At 39.2% G+C, this 22,644-nt stretch overlaps 1 pseudogene; it reads left to right on the forward strand.

Annotated features, from left to right (window-relative positions):
• Positions 1–4,694, forward strand: part of LOC136319231 (activator of 90 kDa heat shock protein ATPase homolog 2-like) — a 58,689-nt pseudogene extending 53,995 nt beyond the window's left edge.
• The last annotated feature ends 17,950 nt before the right edge of the window (positions 4,695–22,644 follow it).

Here is a 22,644-nt window from a genome sequence, read left to right on the forward strand (position 1 = left end):
TTTCCCTTGGCTAGGAAGAAGGCTGAGGACATTTTGCGCTTTGGGCAAAGTGCTCAGAGACTGGTGAAGTGTACCTTTGTAATTGTTGAAACTGTGTGATTTTTGCTGTTGTAATTTGTGTAATGTTCTAATTTCCTTGCACCGGGATGCTGGTGATGTAAATTGGTGGGTAGTAAAGTGAGCATAGGGGTGGATTGTTGGGCAGATAAAATATATTATGCTCACTTTGTTAAAGACGGTGCTGTCCACGAGGAGGCTGTTGCCCAGGTGATATTAATGTGTGTCTTTGTGGGCAGTTAGAATCCTTGTAGCCTGGGGCTTGGTTTTGGGATTAAGCCTTTCCCACCCTTTTTGATGTAGGGCAGTACAATCCAATCATGCCTCAGAGAAGTGACTTTGTATTAGAGACTTCCCTATTTTGTATATTGGATTAAGAGTTTGGATTTCTACACTATAAAATGGGAATGGAGCGGGAGCTTGCGCTCTTGGTTCCTGAGATTATCATTTAGAGGAGAGAGCAGAGCAGAGAGCAGAAGGAGGCCACGTGGAGCAGGCCAGGAGAAGCAGTCAAGATGGCGAGTGTTGAGTGAGAAAGCCAGTTTGTACAGAGTTTGTATCTGGGATAAGGAAAGAGATGGGGAACTGAGGAGAATAAGGCTGGTGAGCTAGAAACCTGTTGGGTAGATAAAATATATTATGCTCACTTTGTTAAAGATGGTGCTGCCCATGAAGAGGCCGTCGCCCAGGTGATATTAATGTGTGTTGAGAATCCTTGTAGCCTGGGGCTTGGTTTTGGGAATAAGCCTTTCCTACCCTTTTTTGATGTGGGGTGGTACAATCCAATCATGCCTCAGAGAAGTGACTTTGTATTAGAGACTTCCCTATTTTGTATATTGGATTAGAGGTTGTGAAGCTACACTATAAAATAGGGGTAGAACGGGAGCTTGCGCTCTTGGTTCCTGAGATTATCATTAGAGGAGAGAGCAGAGCAGACAGCAGAAGGAGGCCACATGGAGTAGGCCAGGAGAAGCAGCCAAGATGGTGGAGTGCTGAGTGAGATGCCAGTTTGTGTAGAGTTTGTATCTGGAGAAGGAAGGAGATAGGGAACTGAGGAGAATAAGGCTGGTGAGCTAGAAACCTTTGATTCTAGGAAACTCGGATAAGTCAGTGGCTTTGTGAGCACTGAATGTGAGTGGGTTTTGGAGCCCAGTGTGTGTTTTTTACTTGCCCGCCGGGTGCAAGCTAGAATTAAAGATGACAGCCCATCTGCTTTTGGCTCCTTTGTTTCTTTACCGACTGTCCGAATCCAATGCGAACCTGCATGGGCCTGGCTGCTCTGATGGAGGCCCTGGCCTTGACTTCTGGCTTTACAAAACCTTTGATTCTAGGAAACTCGGACAAGTCAGTGGCTTTGTGAGCACTGAATGTAATTGGGTTTTGGAGCCCAGTGTATGTTTTTACTTGCCCGCTGGGTGCAAGCTAGGATTAAAGACTATGGCCCACCAGCTTTTGGCTCCGTTGTTTCTTTACCGACTGTCCGAATCCAATGCAAACCTGCATAGGCTGGGCTGCTCTGATGGTGGCCCTGGCTGTGGCTTCTGGCTTTACAGAAACCTAATAATTAGTCCCTGCTTGTTTAGTTTATAAGTGTTTATACATATAGAAGATTTCAAAAGGGATAATTATTAGAATGCAGGTTTTTCAAGCAAGGGGAGTGGGCTCATGATCCCTTTGTCTAGAGGTATACATCACTCTCAGGACTCTAGGAGAGAGGAAGAGTTAGAATCAGTGTAGGAATTTTTAATTAAGATATGTAAACATTGTCTCCTAAAGGATCTTAAGGAAGGGGAAGAGGAAGTTTTCAGATAAGGTTTATCTTCTTTGTTGTCTAGCAAGTAGTGACCTCAGTCCTTCCAGAGAACTATAGTTAAACTATGACTAGATGACCCAGTTGTCCTTGTAAGCTCCTGCATTCTCTAAAGAAAGGAGGGGGCAAGGAGCCTGACTTTTCCTCTTTAAAATGGTGTTGCTAACAATTTTTACAATTCCTTGGCACCTTATTGCAAAAGCAATCAATGAACAACTAAGGCACCACAACAAAGAATTGATGTTTCTCATCTCTATCCCTTCTTGTCTGTCTGTCCTTGTCTGTCCCTCCCTATCCTTCTGTACTTAGCTAAAAAAATAAAAATAAATAAATACAAAAAACAAAAAAGAAGCTTTTGTATGGGGAAGGAGCAGGGCCTAGCACTCTTCTAAAACATAATTTGTTTCTTGTTGGGAAGATAAAATATATTATGCTCACTTTGTTAAAGATGGCTGTTGGGCAGATAAAATATATTATGCTCACTTTGTTAAAGATGGCTGTTGGGCAGATAAAATATATTATGCTCACTTTGTTAAAGATGACGCTGCCCACGTGGAGGCCATCGCCCAGGTGATATTAATGTGTGTTGGGGGCAGGCAGGATTGTTGTAGCCTGGGGCTTGGTTTTGGGATTAAGCCTTTCCCACCCTTTTTGATGTGGGGCAGTACAATCCAATCATGCCTCAGAGAAGTGACTTTGTAGTAGAGACTTCCCTATTTTGTATAGAGAGGTTAAAGGTTAAAGGTTATGGATCTACACTATAAAATGGGGGCAGAACAGGAGCTTGCGCTCTTGGTTCCTGGGATGATTAGCATGAGAGAGCAGAGGGAGCAGAGCAGAGAGCAGAAAGAGGCCATTTGGCCAGGTGAAGCAGCCAAGATGGCAGAGTGCTGAGTGAGATGCCAGTTTGTGTAGAGTTTGTATCTGGGATAAGGAAGGAGATGGGGAACTGAGGAGAATAAGGCTGGTGAGCTAGAAACCTTTGATTCTAGGAAACTCGAATAAGTCAGTAGCTTTGTGAGCACTGAATGTGAGTGGGTTTTGGAGCCCAGTGTGTATTTTTACTTGCCCGCCGGGTGCAAGCTAGAATTAAAGACTATGGCCCATCAGCTTTTGGCTCCGTTGTTTCTTTACCGACTGTCCAAATCCAATGCGAACCTGCATGGGCTGGGAGGCTGCTGTGATTCTTGCCCTGGCCCTGCCTGCTGGCTTTACACTAAGATTATCATTAGAGGAGAGAGCAGAGCAGAGAACAGAGAAAGGCCACATGGAGGAGGCCAGAAGAAGTAGCCAAGATGGTAGAGTGTTGAGTGAGAAGCCAGTTTGTGCAGAATTTGTGCAGGGAGAAGGAAGGAGATAGGGAACAGAGGTGAATAAGTCTGGTGAGCTAGAAACCTTTGATTCTAGGAAACTCGGATAAGTCAGTAGCTTTGTGAGCACTGAATGTGAGTGGGTTTTGGAGCCCAGTGTATGTTTTACTTGCCCGCTGGGTGCAAGCTAGGATTAAACATGATGGCCCACCAGTTCTTGGCTCCGTTGATTCTTTACCGGCTGTCCAAATCCAATGCAAACCAGCATGGGCCAGGCTGCTGTGATGGTGGCCTTAGATACTAGCTTTACATTTCTCAATGCAGAATAATCCTTTTCAACTACCGGATTCATTTATGTAACGCCAGGAGCCACCTTTGTGGCCATTCACGTGCAGGTTTGCATTGGATTTGGACTTTCGGTAAAGAAACAATGGAGCCAAAAACTGGGCCATCACCTTTAATCCTAGCTTGCACCCTGAGGGCAAGTAAAAACACACACTGGGCTCCAAAACCCACTCATTCAGTGCTCACAAAGCTACTGACTTATCCGAGTTTCCTAGAATCTAAGGTTTCTAGCTTACCAGACTTATTCACCTCTGTTCCCCATCTCCTTCTCTCTGCACAAACTCTGCACAAACTAGCTTTTCCTTCAGCACTCCACCATCTTGGCTGCTTTTCCTGGCCTCCTCATGTAGCCTTTTTCTTCTCTCTTCTCTAATGCTAATATCAGGAACCGAGAGAGCAAGCTCCCATCTCTTCTACTTTATAGTGCAGAAATCAAAACCTTTAATCTAATACACAAACAAGGAAGTCTCTGATACAAAGTCACTTATTTGAGGCATAATGGGATTTTACCACCCCACATCAAAAAAGAGTGGGATAGGCTTAGTCCTAAAACCAAGCCCCAGGCTACAAGGATCTTGCCTGCCCACAGCTCACCCCCAACACACATTAATATCACCTGGATGATGGCTTCCACGTGGACAGCGCCATCTTTTTTTTTTTTTTTATTAGAGTGCCATCTTTAACAAAGTGAGCATAATACATTTTATCTGCCCAACAATTCACCCCTATGCTCACTTTACTACCCACAATCTACACCACTGGCATCCCTGTGCAAGGAAGTTAGGCACATTACACAAATTACAACAACATGACAAATTATACAATTTCAACAATTACAAAGGTACATTTCACCAGTCTCTGAGCACTTTGCCAAAAGCGTATAATGTCCCCGGCCTTCTTTCTAGCCATGGGAAAAGCTTCCTGGGGCAGGGGAGTGCTTCCAGCAAAGCCACCCTCCACCCCTATCAGGATATTTCACATTGTCCAAAATTCATAAGTCCATCCAACAAAGGAGCCAGTGCTCACTCAGTCGTAGTCCAGAAAATCAGTCCAGACACATGGGCGTCAGTTATCCCCCTCATTCCTGCTGTCCTGGCAGGTCTTACATTGTCCCAAAGAGGAACACGTGGCAATGGCAGTCAGCATTTCCATCTCTGCTCCGGAGAGCTTGATGGCATCCAGCCCTATGTCCCAAAATGTCAGCGAACCCCCAGTGGCTTAGCAGGCACTCCCTGCTGTTCCAGTGGCCACTCAGCAATGCAAGCCTGGCTTCTGGGATGTCCTTTCACCCTCCCATGACAGCTGCCACAGTTTACCTTCTGGAGTCTGTGAATCACAACTCTGGCCCAATTCTCCTCATCTTCTAAGGAGGAACTAAAGATATCAGCTCCCGCTGCTGGCCTTGCAGCCCCGGGCCCGGCCTCAGCCTCAGCCCTGGCCTCCAGCCACTGCTGGCTCTCCACAACGTGAAGGGCAATCTGCAACTCACAAACCTGTGATTCTTCCTGGGGCAGTTGCTGTATTTCTAAGCGAATCTCATGAGCCTGATCGGCCTCCTCCTCCAGCACTTCCTCCAGCTTCTTCCACTGCTCAGTTTGCAGGTCCCGGACAGCCTCTTCCACAGAGCTCTGTTTCCTCACACATGGCTGTAAAAGTCAGCCAGCCTATGGTCCCCAAAAGGACAGCCATGGGGAACCATAACAGCAGCCAGTCCTCTACTCCACCACTCAAACGTGGTGGCGGCTCCATACTCATCTGTATCAAATCCTGCCACAGACTACACCAAATATAAAGCCAGTATCCATTGTCACCATCACAGCCATCTGATCCGAGCAGGTTCACATTGGATTCGGACAGATGGTAATGTAACCATGGAGCCAAGAACTGGTGGGCCATCATCTTTAATCCTAGCTTGCACTAGGCAGGCAAGTAAAAACACACACTGGGCTCCAAAACCCACTCATTCAGTGCTCATAAAGCTATGGACTTTATCCGAGTTTCCTAGAATTAAAGGCTTCTAGCTCACCAGACTTATTCACCTCTGTTCCCCATCACCTTCCTTCTCCCTATACAAACTGCACAAACTGGCTTCTCACTCAGCACTCCACCATCTTGGCTGCTTCTCCTGGCCTCCTCCATGTGGCCTTTCCCTGCTCTCCTCTCTAATGCTAATCTCAGGAACCGAAAGAGAGCAAGCTCCCGGTCTACCCCACTTTATAGTGCAGTAATCAAAAACCTTTAATCCAATGTACATAATATATTTTATCTGCCCAACAATTTATATCTATATCTTAGTGTACAGAGAAAGCCATGTTTATAAATGAGAAATAATTTGGAGATACTTCACAGTCATTCTTACTAAAGGAATTTATTAGAACCCTAGTAAGTCTCTTTAGTTCAATGTGACTGTAAAGCCAGGGGCTGCTGCTGTAGTCATGCAGGTTCACGTTGGATTTGGGCAGATGGCAACAGAACTGTGGAGCCAGAAAATGGTGGTCCAGACCAGTTTATTAAAGTCTCATAAAGGCAGACAAGCAAACAGGCAGGGAAGATCACTTTCCTCTCATTTATAGCTCCCAAAACCCTGACTCATTCTCTGGGACCCGGACTCCTTCTCAGAACTCACCAGCATCAGCACTCACCAGCAAAACAAGCCGGGTTAAAAATCTCAGGGCTCCCATGCCCCTCAGCTCTCTTCTCTCTTTCTCTCTCTACTCTCCTGTCAAAACTGGTTGCGGAAAAGAAAAAACCCTCCTCCAGCAAACAATAGCTAACAATGGCCCCTCCTGAGCAGGAAGGCAATCTGCAGTTTGCAATCTGCTGCCCTGAGGGCAAGCACCCGCCACCCGCAGCCTGTCACAGATTACACACACATGGGGCTGTCCCGTGCCAATGCAACAATTAGGCAAAATATAAGCGAGCAAACCTAAAAAATACTTGTTACAAACTTGTTTGCCCAACAGTAACATAAAAATTGTAGAGAGATATTATTCTCTACTCAGTAACTCAATATTTATAATGATCACGACACCTTTAATATAGCATGTGGTGGTAGTGACTATTGGACTTAGTGATGCTTGAGGAAAACAGCACATCCTGGTGTGTGTAGGCACATGTCAGCATAGGCAACATTGGCAAGTGTCAGAGGAAGGCTGAGAAGGAATAGCAGTGTCCAACACAAGTGACACTGGTTGAAGTGGAGTTCAACATAAGGAACTGTGAGACTCGTAGAGGGGGCACTGCTAAGTAGTCATGGTCATCTCCAGCAGATTGAACTATGATTAAGAGGTAAGAAATAAAGCATTCCACGTGGTAGCTGAGTAGCTAATCATACTTGTTTGTTTGTGGATATCGTGCTCTCTAGAATTTCTTGTGGGCACATTTCCAGTAGTCAGTACTTACCTTTACCCCACGAAGGCAAGTCATTAAAATGTACTTTAAACCTGTCAATGAGTATTTAGGTCTGGAATGAGCTAGTCACAGTCTCAGAAAATCAGGACAGAATATCAGCAGAGATTTGGCTCTGCATATGAATTTTTCTGAGGGTTTATAGCAAGATCCTAAATAACCACAATATTATCATTCTTGATTTCAGGGTCTTTGTACTCTCAGATGGATTCTCAAAGGAGAAAAGAAAAAGTAATGGCATTAATGTATTTTGGAGCATGTTTAAGTGCTTGGCACCATTCTAGAATAGGAGTCAGCAAACATAGTCTGTAAAGGGCTGGGTAGTAAATACTTAGGGTTTGTGGACCATATGTTATCTGTTGCAACTAATCAACTCTACCATCATATCACAAAAGCAGCCATAGCCAATACCTAATTAAAAGGAGTGGCTGTGTTCCAATAAAACTTTAGTGATATTAAAATATAAAATTATAAAACTTTCATATGCTACATATTATTATTATTATTTTTTTATTCAGTGAGAGGAGAGACAGACAGACAGAATCTTGCAAGTGCCTAAAACAAAATCTACCCAGCAAGCCCACTAGGGGCTGATGCTTTGCCCATCTGGGCCATTGCTCCATTGCTCAGCAACTGAGCTCTTCTTAGCACTTGAGGCAGAGGCCATGGAGCCATCCTCAATGCCCAGGACCCAATCAAGCCATGGCTGCAGGAGGGGAAGAGAGAAGGAGGGGGAACGAGAGAGAGAGAAAGAGGTGAGAGGGGGAGGGGTAGAGAAGCAGATGGGCAATTTTCTTGTGTGCTCTGACTGGGAATTGAGCCCAGGACATCCACATGCTGGGCCGACACTCTACCCCTGAGCCAACCAGCCAAGATCCATAATATTATTCTTCTTTTCACTTTTTGCTGCCATTTAAAAGGAGTCAAAACCATTTCCATAGTCTCAGGTTGTACAAAAAACAGACAGGATTGTAGTTGTGATCCTTGTTCTAGAAGCATAAATGAATTTATTCTATTTCTGTAAAAATTGAGTGGAATAATTATAATTCTTATTATATGTAAATGAACTAAGGCTCAGAGAGGTATGTAGTGTTGCCTAAGGATACATAGTACATGAAAACCAGTGTTCACACTAAAATATGTCAATTTTAAATTCCATGCCTTCTGATACATGGAGATTTGAATTACCTGGTAGTAGTTTCCTAGAACTGTGCTGAAGTGGATTGTACAGGTGTGCTCTAGCTCAGTAGGAATAAGTCTAGTGATGAATCTGAGATGTCTTCTGTGAGATTGGAAGTAGGAGTGGCAGTATATGCTCTAGTTCAGGGGTAGTCAACCTTTTTATACCTACCGCCCACTTTTGTATCTCTGTTAGTAGTAAAATTTTCTAACCGCCTACCGGTTCCACAGTAATGGTGATTTATAAAGTAAGGAAGTAACTTTATAAAATTTATAAAGCAGAGTTACAGCAAGTTAAAGCACATAATAATAATTACCAAGTACTTTATGTCAGATTTTCACTAAGTTTGGCAGAATATATCTTTATAAAACAACTTACTATAGTTAAATCTATCTTTTTATTTATACTTTGGTTGCTCTGCTACTGCCCACCATGAAAGCTGGAACACCCACTAGTGGGCAGTAGGGACCAGGTTGACTACCACTGCTCTAGATAATGATTTTTTCATCTCTAACAGATGAAAATAGGAACCACAGTAGTCTCTGATTTCAAAAATTCTGGATTCATTGAGATTATGTCTGCATTTCAAGCAACTTCATTTGCAGGGAGACTTTCAAAGAGGAGCTGGTTTGTGTTGAAATGTCCAAGTTTGCCCTGGCCATTTGGCTCAGCGGTAGAGCGTTGCCTAGCATGTGGAAGTCTTGGTTTTGATTCCTGGTCAGGGCACACAGGAGAAGCACTATCTGCTTCTCCTCCCTTCACCCCCCTCCTTCTCTCTCTCTTTCTCTCTCTCTCTCTTCTGCTCTCACAAACATGGCTTGAATGGTTTGAGCAAGTTGGCCCTGGGCACTATGGATGGCTCCATGATCTCACATCAGGTGCTAAAATAGTTTGGTTGCTGAGCAGCAGAGCAAGCTCCAGATAGGCAAAGCATCACCCCTTCAAAGGCTTGCTGGGTGGATCCTGGTCGGGTGCTAGTAGGAGTCTGTCTCTCTGCCTCCCCAACTCCCACATTATATATATATATACAAAAAAATAATACATAAATAAATAAATAAATAAATGAAATGTATTCTGATCATATTGTTAAATGAGGATTGCTCCCCTACCCGCATTTGACATACATTCCTTTACCTCCTCCCTTCTCTATCTGCCAGTGCTATTTTAGGACTGCTTACATGTGCAATAGAAAAACAGAACAGCCTGACCAGGCATTGGCACAGTAGATAAAGTGTCGTACTGGGATGCAGAGGACCCTGGTTGGAGACCCCAAGGTCGCTAGTTTGAGCTCGGGTTCATCTGGTTTGAGCAAGGCTCACCAGCTTGGACCCAAGGTTGCTGGCTCAAGCAAGGGGTTACTCAGTCTGCTGTAGCCCCCTGGTCAAGGCACATATGAGAAAGCAATCAATGAACAACTAAGGGGTTGCAATGAAAAACTAATGATTGATGTTTCTCATCTCTCTCCATTCCTGTCTGTCTGTCCCTGTCTATTCCTCTCTCTGACTCTCTCTCTGTCTCTGTAAAAAAAAAAAAAATAGGAAAAGAAGACATATTCTCCTCTTTCTGATACCATATCTCTATCAGATAAATAGTTTAGTCCCAGACCAACTCCTAAAGACTGACTGGTAGAAACTCTAAGACTACTTCTGACTCTCTGCTGGACATTTCGTGCCTCCATTGCTCTATTTAATACTTCCAGCCCAGGTCAAGATAAAGAAGTTCTGTGTGGCTCCCATGACTGAAAATAAAGGGCAGAGTAGAGGAATGTGAAGAAAAGACGGACTGCTCCACTTCTTGGAATTTTGTCATCACTCCTCCAATCTTCTTATTCAAAATCCATATAATTTTTGAACTCGCTTTTCATTTAACATTTTTTGCTAATCTTTGGTTTGTAAAATAAATATTGAGTCTTTCTGTGTGTTGAGTTTTAGCTTTTAAAACTCATAAATGTCATCTCTAGTCTGCTATTTGGACCAAGAGGTCAAAAATTCTCTTGATTTTCACAGCTGAGAAATTTTTGTTTTTATTTTGACAACCTTTCCATGCAGCAACAGATGTACTGGCCTCACATCTAATTTAAGGAAGAAAGATTCCATAGACTAACAATGGAATTTCAGTGAATAAAGAACATACGGTATGGCATATCTAAAGGTCATTTTGTCACTAACTTGATGCTCTGCTCTGCTCTTTCTTATGGGGAAGACCCACCTTTCTGGACCATCGCCAGAACAAGAAGACTAAAATGAAGCGAAAGGCTGACACACAGCTGAAATCCCTGGTCAGCTCCTACAGGGGTTCTAGGAATAGACTTCTCCCTTTTCCAAATTCATAGTTTCCTTCTTCAGTAAAAAAGATGGCAGGAGAACAGATTGGGCCATGAAGAATTATAACCATGGGTTTATTAACTATATTGACCTAGTCAGCATCAGCAAGAGAATCTACAGAAGATTAAATTTGCCACATTTTTAAATAGAAGAAAACGAAGTTCAAATTGTTGCATAAAATTCATTGACTTTATGGCAAAGATAGGCAACTATCATCTTGTATTAATTTTCTATTATTGCAGCACAAATTACCATAACTTTAGCATTGTAAGCAATAACTATTTATTATTTTACATTTTCTATGGATCAGAAATTGAGGCAGGCTTAGCTAGGTACTTCGTTTAAGGTCTAACAAGGCCTAAATTGAAATGTAGGCTGGCTGGGTTCTTAGCTAAAGGCTCTGAGAAATGATCCATTTACAAACCTATTCAGTTTTCTGGCATAATTTGGTTCTTTTTGGTTGTAGGACTGAGGTTCTTGTTTCCTTGACATGTTGCCTTTTCAGTTCTCAAGCCAGTTAACAGGACTTCAAATCTTTCTTGCTGTTGGAATCTCTCTGATTCCTTCAGTCACATCTCTCTGATATTTTGTGTGTTTTGAACACCTCAAGTTAAATTATCTTGGGTTCACAGAATAATCCAGAATAATATCACTATTTTAGGTCCAAGTCTCTTGTACCATGTAGCATAAAGTGTTCACAGATGCAACACAAGGGGATAAAGACTACAGGGACCAATATTCTGCTTTGCTATACATGTGTTTATACAATATGAAAATATTGTAAATGACACATTAACATATAGCTTAATTATTGTGTAATATTTTCAGTACTATGTATAATAAGGGTGCCTTAAACATGCCATCTGGTCACTTAGAGAAGCAGAAAAACCTCTTTTAGTCTTTGTTTGATCAGTATGTGACTTGAGATACATTATTTAATCTCATTACTTCTGTATTTTTTTTCTTCAAACTGGAATAATGCATTTTATCATACCTTGCTGAACTGATAATAAGCATCACAGGGGATAAATAAATAGTGCTAAACAGCATTTCAAGAATGTAGCACCTGTCTTTATTTCTCATCATTGAGATTAGATCATGATTAGAACTACTGCTCTTGGTTAGAAAAAGAAGAAAAGAAAAAAAGTCAATGTTTAGAGGAATGAATATTTAGAATTATTTAACTCCAATAAACTTTGAGAATCTTATTGAAAAACCTATATGGTGTATGTAAATGCAAACAATTGAAAAAATCAGAAGAGAAATGGATTCCGTTTGTGTTTTATAATGCCAAGAGATAAAGCAGTCCTTGTTGTGGAATCTCACCTGTCATATTGTGCTCTACGAAGTGACAGGACATAACGTGCCATGTTGATGAGACCCAACATGACGAAGGGGCTGGTTTGCGGTCTGTGCGTAGGCATCTATCATTAGGGAAACCTTGGAAAAAGACCATTTAGGTAGAATCTAATGAAGAAGTATTAAATAGATAAAATAAAAAGTAAGAATAAGCCTACCCTTTTAATAAAATAAGGCATTTTATATTTTAATAGATATTTATTTTTAAAATAAATATATATCTTATTTTAATGAAATAAAACATTTAATAAAATAAAACAGGATCTTAGATGTTCACGCCTGACCCCCAAATTTTATCATCATCTGTTTGGCATTTAACCTTCACATATGATTAAGGCAACAAACCTCATACCACAGCATTCTCTCGTAAGAGGAGAGTGCAGTGATACAACATAGTTGAATTTGGTTCTGACCCTCTTTGGCTTCTGTGCAGGAGCAATTTGTGAATTATTAAAATAAAGGAAAGGGATATTTGCCTCAAGAGAGAAATGCCAGTGCAGAGAACAATTTAGTTCAGTGGCAGTGTTTCTTAGAATACATCTGCTTTCCCAGTTTGAAATGAAAATCGAAATGGACATTTCTATTCATACTTATGCGTTAACGAGATTCCTTCCTTTCACTGACATGCTTCACATGTCCTAAACTAGACCAACGGCAGATCTGAAAGTTTAGAAATCATGCTGAGGCCTTTGTTATTAAAATGACAATCTATGACTGAACCAATAAAAGAGAGTAACCCGACTGCAAATAATTTTAGCATGAAGATTTGGGCTTCTCAAGCAAAAACTAAAGCAAATCATGAGCAGTGTAAATTTTAATCTTAGCAATTCCATTGAGTTATACCTTTTTACATTTATACAACCTCTAAAAAGAACCACAGCTTATAGTTATGAGAATAGTAGTGAGATGAGTAAAATTGGTTTTTTTTTCCCTTGTTTTTTTCTTTGGTTTTAAAGTACTTTTAAATGATGTGATTAAATAAATTGCTGTCAGAAAGAATAAAGAATGCTAAAATTATCACTGAGCTTTGAAATAAATCATGAATATGTTTACAGAACACCATTTCCCAAAGATTACAGATAAACTACCTTTTATAGCCACCAACAGTATTGGCATGTGACAGACAAAGGGTCAGGGTGAAAAGGATTTAATTAAAAAAATTCAAAACTCATGTAAAAAAATAAAATTGCAACCCAGCTGTCACAGCCTTGGAGAGTTGAGGGGCCAGTAGGCACATTTTGTTTTATTTCTAAAGCTTTGATTGGCCTGCCAACATGCATTTGTGCTGTCACTCTGAGGATACTTCCAGTAGCACTGAAGTGACAGACAGCTCTTGATTGATGAGTGTTTGCATCCATTTGGTTATTTGTTGCATATTTCTTCCCTGGCATGTTTAAATGAAAAAAATCATATGAGAACTTTCACAATTATGTGAGTCAACCCACAGCAGAATTCCATTTCAGCGTGTTCAGGAAATGGCAGCAAAAAACAGACATACACACGAACACAGCAGGCTCCTTGGAGAAAGGGAAGATAAGGTCAGTTCCGTAACATGAATGTATTCCTGTTAAAGAAGGGGCAACAAAGAATTTAATACCAAAATGAAAACGTAATAAATAAAGCAGACTTAGCAAAGAACTTTCTGAAACTGTTTCAGACAATTTCTGTGGTAGTGAGCTATCTTGCTACATCCCCATTGCAATTTTCATTAGCAAAAGGCAAAGGACCTCGAGATTGAGGCACTAAATGGCAGCGATTGATTCTCTCAATGTTAGTAAGCAGTGTTTGGAAACTATAGTGATGTTGTAATCAAAGACTCAGCATTCTCATTTCATGAGCTATTATAGTTTGTACTATGTTAAGCTTGAGGTTGTCTCAGGGTACAGGTTAAAGCATATGTATTGGCTTCGACTACGTCTTTTATTGTGCTACCTGGCTGAATAAAGTGCATTAAAAGTATATTCACTCCTTGATTTCTATTCCCTATAAAAATGGACAGATTTCTGAGCATGTTAGGGTTCTTTATGTGTCAGCTAAAAGAAAGGCAACTCAAACTAGTTTAAATGACACACAACAAAGAAATGGGTTTTGCTTGTTTGATTTTGACTTTCATAACTGGGAGATCCAGGGGTTGGGTGAAAATCAGAAATGACTTGCTTCAGACGCTCAGGGAGTTGTCAACTCTGCATGCCTCATGCAGGGTCAGCTGCGTCTTCAGACTGGCTTCTCTCACATTGAGTGGCACAATGACTACCATAGATTTACATTTTACATTCCCTTCAACCCACCGTCAAGAATTAGATACAATGCTAGATTCTTTTTCCAAATCCACCAGAAAACTTAATTGTCCTAACTTAGTCAGATGTATCTTGAGTCAATATAAAGAGTATGATTCACAATCACCAAATACTGAACACAAAGCAAAATTAAATTAAGGGAATTTTAAGGTTCATGAGTTAAGTATTGATATGTTGATGAGCTTGGAAAAGAAAATTTGGGGGGGAAATTGAATTAATTAGTAGTAAATGACTTCCTGGAGTAAATAATATTTTTAAGAGATATTTGAAATACAGAAAAGAAGTGTTATAAAGTAGAAGGAGGAAACTGGAGGTGAGTGTTATGTGTAACCAATCACTCCTACATCAATAGCTTTGTACAGGCATCTCTGATACACTCAAAAATAACTACCCTATTAAGTACTTATTTAAGTCCTATGCTGATATCTTTATAAATATTTCATATCATACAGCAACTCTGTTTAGAAGTAGATATTATTATCTTTATTATTTTTTATTTATTTTTATTAAGTGAGAGGCGGGAGGCAGAGACAGACTCCTGCATGCACCTTAAACAGGATCCACCTGACAGGCTCCCTGCAGGGTGATGCTCTGCCCATCTGGAGCCATTGCTCTGTTGCTCAGCAACTGAGCTATTTTAGCACCTAAGGCAAGGCCATGGAGCCATCCTCAATGCCCGGGGCCAACTTGCTTAAACCAATTGAGCCATGGCTGCAGGAGGGGAAGAGTGAGAGAGAGAGAGAGAGAGAGAGAGAGAGAGAGAGAGAGAGAAAGGGGTGGAGAAGCAGATGGTTACTTATCCTGTATGCCCTAACTGAGAATCAAACCTGGGTCTTCCACACGCCAGGCCAGTCCTCTACCACTGAGCCAAATGGCCAGGACCCTTTATTTAGCAGATAAAGAAACTAAATTTCAAAGGTTTTCCAAGATTATTGATAGAAATGATGGAGGATAATTTAATTTAAATTTATATCTTCTAAATTCAAATTTCATAATCATAATGACTACATTTTTATTTTACTCATGTTATTATTTATTTATTATTGCTTTATAGGTTTCTCTTTTGTTATTACAAACTTCCTGGCAGGGGTGTGAGGGAGACAATTTTTTTTTTGCTTTATTCACTACCATATCCTCAGTGTCTAGAATAGAAACTAACTTAGAATAGATGCTTAATTAACATTTAAACATTGTAGAATTAAGGATTATACTTCTTTGGTCAGAAAAATGACATTTAATGATTGGTTTACAGCAATTCTGCTGGTGGTTGCTACATAAGATGAGATAGATAAAATTTACTATAGGAAAAATAAAATAACTGTAATGTCTACTATAATCTTTGAGAGAAAATTCTGAATTTAAAATCCAGCACAAACTTTGTTAACTATATAACTGAAATATAATTTTATCTACATCTATTTTCTCATTTTAAAAAACTGTGGTAATTTGCAGTACACACCTTGCTATCTTACTGTGGGTTATTGAGATTATTAAATAAGGTAACACGTACAATTCAGTTACCATGCTATAGGTTGACAGCAAGCAACCACTGGATATTAAATATTCTTCTTATTATTATTAGCCTTCTGTTCTGTATCATATATATATATATATAAAATCTTGAAGGATGTTACTCTGATTATTTATTTTTAAATGTAAAATGGTCTTAATAGCATTGATAATTTATCAATTCAATAAGTATGCCTGAGAAAAATATTTGGGCTTATTTTTTTCCAAATCGGTTACTCTTTAGGGACTGTACTCATCAGAAGTCATTTAAAATTCTATCTAATGAGGACTTTGCTAGTAGCAACAAAAAGAAAAATAAGAGGATGTCTTTGATATCCAAACAGAATATTTTAAATTCTTACTTAGTAGACACAAGTAGCTGAAATAAATTACCTAATTTTTCAGTTTCTGGAAAGGTAGAATTTAGGAATTCTCTAAAACACATATTCTGAAGACTTAATGGAATTGTGTTCCCAGTCCATAAGACTGATCTTACATTTATCCTTACTTTAGAAACCTGTTTTTAATCACTCTTCATCCACTGAAATGTTAATGCTAATACCTGACATATGTAGCTACTTATCACATAGAACCTGCCAGTATAAGTTGTTTAATGTGTATGAAACTTGTTTCTCTAAGTTTTGATCAGTTCATATTCTCATGGTGACAGTATCTTCCCACCTTAAAAATTTACTATATAGTCAATTAATGTACACACACAAATACTACTCAATGGTGCTTCTTAAGTACTCACTTTATATGATATGGTTAGGGCAAGTGTTTTATTTTATACCAAAGAAAAAAAATCTACATTTCAGAGCGGTAAGTCATTTAAGGTCACTTGTTTAATAAGTGACAGATCCCAGATTTCAACTCTGTTAAATCTTTACACTTCAAATCTGGTATTCCTGGGTTCTTTCTGACTTAAATATTGCTGCTTCATACTTACATTGTTGTACTAAATTTGTAGTTATATGAGAACAGTTACTTTTTCTTGATTTTTTTATACTCAGAATATTTAGCCCTGGCTGGATAGCTCTGTTGGTTAGAGTGTCGTCCTGAAGCAGGAAGGTTTCTAGTTCGATCCCTGGTCAGGACATATATAGGAACAGGTGTTCCTGTCTCTCTTCTGCTTTCTCCTTTTCTCTCTCTAATATCAATAAAATAAACATTTAAAAAAGAATATAATGTATTTCTCAGAATACATATACTGAGCAATAAAAATATGCTTCATTGATAGAAAAGTAAACTCAGGAGCATATAGGGGGTGAATGTTACAGTGGTCTAGTCCACTTCTCAGTGGACTCTTTCAAGAATAGCTTTAGATAAGGCTGAAGATTAGCTTCTTAGTTTGCAAATCATGGAAAGTAACATACTTAATACGGATAACTTGATCAGAGTTTATTTAAAAATATGGTGATCACAAAAGTGTTAGAGGGTGTAGGGGAACTGCAAAGAATAGTTTAGGCTTAAAGAACCTGGAAAGAGAGAGTCTATAGAAAAGACTCTAGCCAACCAGTGCTAACCTCACAAAAGGAGATCACGGATATAAGAAATCTGACGTTGCTCTTCCTCCTTTCTTCTGCCAATCTGTTGTCAGGGAGAAGCTGTCTACTCATATGATCCATAGAGATCAGCCTACTGGGGCAGAAAAAAGATCAGCCAATTGGGGCAGAAAAAAGAAGAATAAAGAAACTTGCATAGTAGGTCTGAAGGCTCAACAAAAATATTAAACACACTGATTTTTTTGTAGTTGTGAGAAACAATGAGGTCATGTATGTAAATGTACCAGGTACATTATAAACTGAAGTAAATCAATATATCCATTATTTTGTGTTATTTGAATACATAATAAATAATTGTTAATTCATTCTATCAGAATACAGTTTTTTTTAACAAAGCATATAGTTCTGCAATTTGTCCAGCTAAAGAGCAAAATTTTAGTTCTAGTTATATTATGTTTTCTAGGAAAATATGATGATAATATATCTAAGTTATTTTCTAATTGCTAAATTAAGTAGGATTACAATTAATCAAAAACAAGAATTGCATTTGGTCTGCAAATGTCATCCTGTCTTTCAAGTCCTACCCACCTACTTTAACAATCCTTTAACTGTGCTAAAATAACAAGCAAATGTACTCATCAAAAACTCAGATATAAAGAAAACTGAATTTTACACTTAGAAGAGAGCGAAGATCACGAAGTCCTCCATTTCCTAGCTCTTTGCTTTACTCTACCCTTATTCAGCTGAACACACTGAGGAGTGCTAATTTCTTTAAGAACTGGAGGTTGCTGTTACTGATTTTTTCTTTTTTCCAAAGTTTTTATTTTCTGATCATTAATTATCATATATTAAAATATGAGAATCATGTGTATCACCACATTGACCCCAGAACTACTTTATCTTATTTGACAGTCAAGATAGGGGTTCTGCTTTCTCATGCTTCTAGCAAGTACTTTCTAATATATCTTTAGACAAAGATGTCCATTTTACAAAGATGAGTGCAAATCTTGCTAGAGTCTGTAAAGAACTAAATATTGTTTAACAAATTGATTATCAAACTTTCATCTATTCCTTTATTCATTTAATAAATATTTATTCAAATCTTATTGACTCAGTGGGAATATAACAATAAGTAAGATATAGTCTCTGATCTCAAGTGGCTTATAATCTAATACAGTGGTCCCCAACCCCAGGACCACGGACCGGTACTGGTCCATGGGCCATTTGGTACTGGTCCACAGAGAAAGAATAAATAACTTACATTATTTCTGTTTTATTTATATTCAAGTCTGAACGGTGTTTTATTTTTTTAAAAATGACCAGATTCCCTCTGTTACATCCATCTAAGACTCACTCTTGACGTTTATCTTGGTCACGTGATACATTTATCTGTCCCACCCTAAAGGCCGGTCCGTGAAAATATTTTCTGACATTAAATTGGTCCGTGGCCCAAAAAAGGTTGGGGACCACTGATCTAAAGGATAGGACAAAAAAGAGAACTGATAAAACCACAGAGATACATTTGATCTGTGGGGTAACCATTGTGTATCATGAAAGCACTGAATAAGCACCAGTCTGTTCTTAACCTCGCACATGTGTTAGCTCAATTAACATTCATCCACAGCTGAGAGATAGGTATTTTCCTAATACTTCAGATAATACAATGGAAACTCAAATAAATTAAGTACATTTATCAAGGTGTATGTAGTTATATAATGATCAAATCAAGACTTAAACAACACTAACTGAAAAATCTAAGCTCTGTATTACCTTTATGCAATCAATGTACTCTTTTTATTTTCTTTCTTCTTTTCCAAGTGAGAGAAGAGGAGCTACAGATGAAGACTCCTCCTGGGATTCACCTGGCAACCCCCATCTATGGATGATGCTCTGCCTGTCTAGGGCTATGCTCACAACCAAGCTCTTTTTTTTTTTTAATTTTATTTTTTTAATGGGGTGACATCAATAAATCAGGATACATATATTCAAAGATAACATGTCCAGGTTATCTTGTCATTCAATTATGTTGCATACCCATTACTCAAAGTCAGATTGTCCTCTGTCACCTTCTATCTAGTTTTCTTTGTGCCCCTCCCCCTCCCCCTTTCCCTCTCCCTCTCCCCCCTCCCCCTGTAACCACCACACTCTTATCAATGTCTCTTAGTCTCACTTTTATGTCCCACCTACGTGTGGAATAATGCAGTTCCTGTTTTTTTCTGATTTACTTATTTCACTTCGTATAATGTTATCAAGATCCCACCATTTTGCTGTAAATGATCTAATGTCATCATTTCTTATGGCTGAGTAGTATTCCATAGTGTATATGTGCCACATCTTCTTTATCCAGTCATCTATTGATGGGCTTTTTGGTTGTTTCCATGTCCTGGCCACTGTGAACAATGCTGCAATGAACATGGGGCTGCATGTGTCTTTATGTATCAATGTTTCTGAGTTTTTGGGGTATATACCCAGTAGAGGGATTGCTGGGTCATAAGGTAGTTCTATTTTCAGTTTTTTGAGGAACCACCACACTTGCTTCCATAATGACAACCAAGCTATTTTAAGCACCTGAGGGAGGCTCCACAAAGCCATCCTTAGCACCCAAGCTGATGCCCTCAAACCAATCGAGTCATGGCTATGGAAGGGAGGGAGAGAGAGAGAGAGGAGAGAGATGGGTGGAAAAGCAAATGGTTGTATCTCCTGTGTGCCCTGACTGAAAATTGAACCCAGGACATCCACATGCAGGGCCAAAACTCTACCACTGAGCCAACTGGCCAGGACCCAAAGTGCTCTATTATACTATAATATTATGTCATTTAAAAGATTATAGAAAATACATATGTTGGTCTAAGTGTGCATGTGTCATTTTTTTTTTCTGCTAGATTTTAGCCCTTCAGACAAAGGAACCATATTTATAGTTCTAGGACTTATGGACAGTATCTGGCTTCATGTTTTGGAAATAATTACTTTAGAACAAATTAATTAATCAATGACCACTGCTCTTTATAAACCTATAACTAAAGAAAATGTATAAATAATATCACATGTAAAGAATTAGAGAAACACACTGGGCAAAATTTTACAAATATATTTTGTCAAAGCAAAAAGTAGGCTCTTAGAGTAATGTAGGATGATTTCAATGCTCATAGAATAATCTTGTTCTATTGTTAAATTAAATAAGATGTTTAATTAGCTAAGCACAGATTTTTCTTTCTTTTCCCCTCCTGAAGAAACTCATTCAATTTTTAAAATATTCAAAATTTCTAAATGAAACAATTTAATCATCTATCTGTAAGTTGGTAGCACTATAGGAAATTGACAGCCTAGCATCAGAGTTAAACACCCTTTTAATTCTTCTTGCTTCTAATTTGTATCATTAATCTATCTTAGTCTGTCAAAGTAATCAAAGTCATCAGTGAGGGAGAAAAGGTGACTTATACTTACAAGTATCAAGTGTTTATTAATAAGATTATTTAAATCATATAGTTATAGAGAGCTTATTTGTAATGAGTATAGTCACTGTCCATGTGTGTATTAGTGCCTTCGTCCATGGAAAAGGTTCCATCCTCAAGTAAGCAAGTTGTAACTGGCATCAAAATATGATATGCAGCTCTGAATAATGTGCGTTTGTGCATTATGAGAGCATACACATGTGGCGTTTGTGTACAGCACAAGCAAGTTAGTGAAATCAAAGCATCTGGAATAAAATCTCTTATTTTATTATTCTCTCGTCAGAATAATATGAGAGCTTGTGGACACATTGTCTAGAATAAAAAACCAACTTACAGCCTGAGCATGTATACATGGTGCACCTTAATTGTTGACATGAAGTATTTTTCTCTTACTTAGTGTCTTTCTCACCCCATTAGTTTCCAAGGGCTATAATATTCAGGGCTGCTGAAGAGGCTTTCTCTACAGCACCAGGTGGAGAATTGCGAGCATGTACCTGCCTCACAATCCCCAGTTTCTCATGGTACGTGTGTGATTTTATGCCATCACTGCAAATCTTGCTAGATGCCAGACTAAGTTAGGTCAGTGCCGGTATCTAGAATTGTAAAAGCAATTCAAAAAAACTAACATTTGCTTTTGGGTCTGTAGTATGAATTTTCTTTTCCTTTTTCTCTTGTCCATTGCCTGATTCCCAGCAAAAGAAAATTATGCATATGCATGTATATATGTGTGAACTATACATATGAAAATATCTAGTCATATTCGCAGATGAGAAATGCACACTTACACATTTAGAATTCCCTAGGAAGAAGAGCACAACTTAATAGAATGCAGTGTTTTATTTTTAGTTTTGAGAAAGTATTCATTAAGGGTAAAACAGGAAAGACGATCAAAGCACATGAAAGAAAAACTGTATTCTTTGTACTTTCCTTGTTGTCTTGACTGAAATTTAGTCCTCTTCACCTCTTGCCCCACTGGATTCACTAACCTACAATTTTCTTCTCCCTATAGTGCTAAACTGAAAAATGTGCCTAGAAACCAAAGAATAAGGTTGCCTGTGACTTATGTATGTTTGGAATAAGAATTACTGACAAAGTTTTCTCAGATACTTTTGACACTTTTGACTTATTGTTTCACCCTCAAGATAAGGGGGTCTTTTTTTTCTCATTTGCTCCCCACCCCCTTCCATTTTCACTGTCCGTTTGGAAGCCACCTGAAATAGGCACTATGGAAACACTGGGTGGCAGTCCCTCTCTCTTTCAGCCACCAACACCGGGCTGGACTGTCATCACGAGTGCATCACATTATTTCCTTGCATTTCTCCTTGTACTGGAATTCTAAGATCCACTGAAGCCCAGCGCTGTGTAGAGACAGGGCAGTGCAGAGCAGCAGAAATAACAGGTTTTCCTAAAAGCATGGGTGGCAAAGCAAAACCATGAGATTTCCTCGGTCATCCAGAGCACGAAAACGGGAACTGTTCAGAGATCCAGTCAATGGGACTAAAGCACAAAACTCCCAACAGTTGTTTTCAGTAATCTTACCCGTGATTTTCTGAGCACAAATGCCTATCTTGTGATCGGGGATCTTTTTCTCTCTTCCGTATCTATTCTCTGTACTGTCGTCACTTATATGAGTTTCTTGCAATCAAAGCATCTGTAAACTCTACCGTCTGGAGTCTCTGCTGTACCCTGTTTCTTTCCTTTTACTCTCCAAAAGCCTCCTCCCCCAGCCCATTCAGAGCACGAATTTGTGTTATGAAGCTGCAAAGTACACACAGTCCCGCCCGCCTGCTGGGCCTCTCAGCACAGGGCTCACGAGTCAGCTCCTTTCTAAACTCCTGAGCACTGCTGGACGGAAAAATAAAGATTTTTTTTCTTCTTCAAAGTTTTAAAGATTAGAAAAAATGGCATTGCAAAAACATTTATAAAGTAGTTAAATAAGGAATGTGTGGCAGCATCAATATTATAAGTTAAAAAAAATCCATGTGGTATATTTGAAGCATGATATTTAATTAAAATAACCAAAACCATTTAAAGATCCTGAATTTGCATCAGGAAGAAGCAGATGGTTTACATAGGTAGCATAAAACA

This window comes from Saccopteryx bilineata, chromosome 1 (genome assembly GCF_036850765.1).
Source record: "Saccopteryx bilineata isolate mSacBil1 chromosome 1, mSacBil1_pri_phased_curated, whole genome shotgun sequence".
Taxonomy (NCBI): domain Eukaryota; kingdom Metazoa; phylum Chordata; class Mammalia; order Chiroptera; family Emballonuridae; genus Saccopteryx; species Saccopteryx bilineata.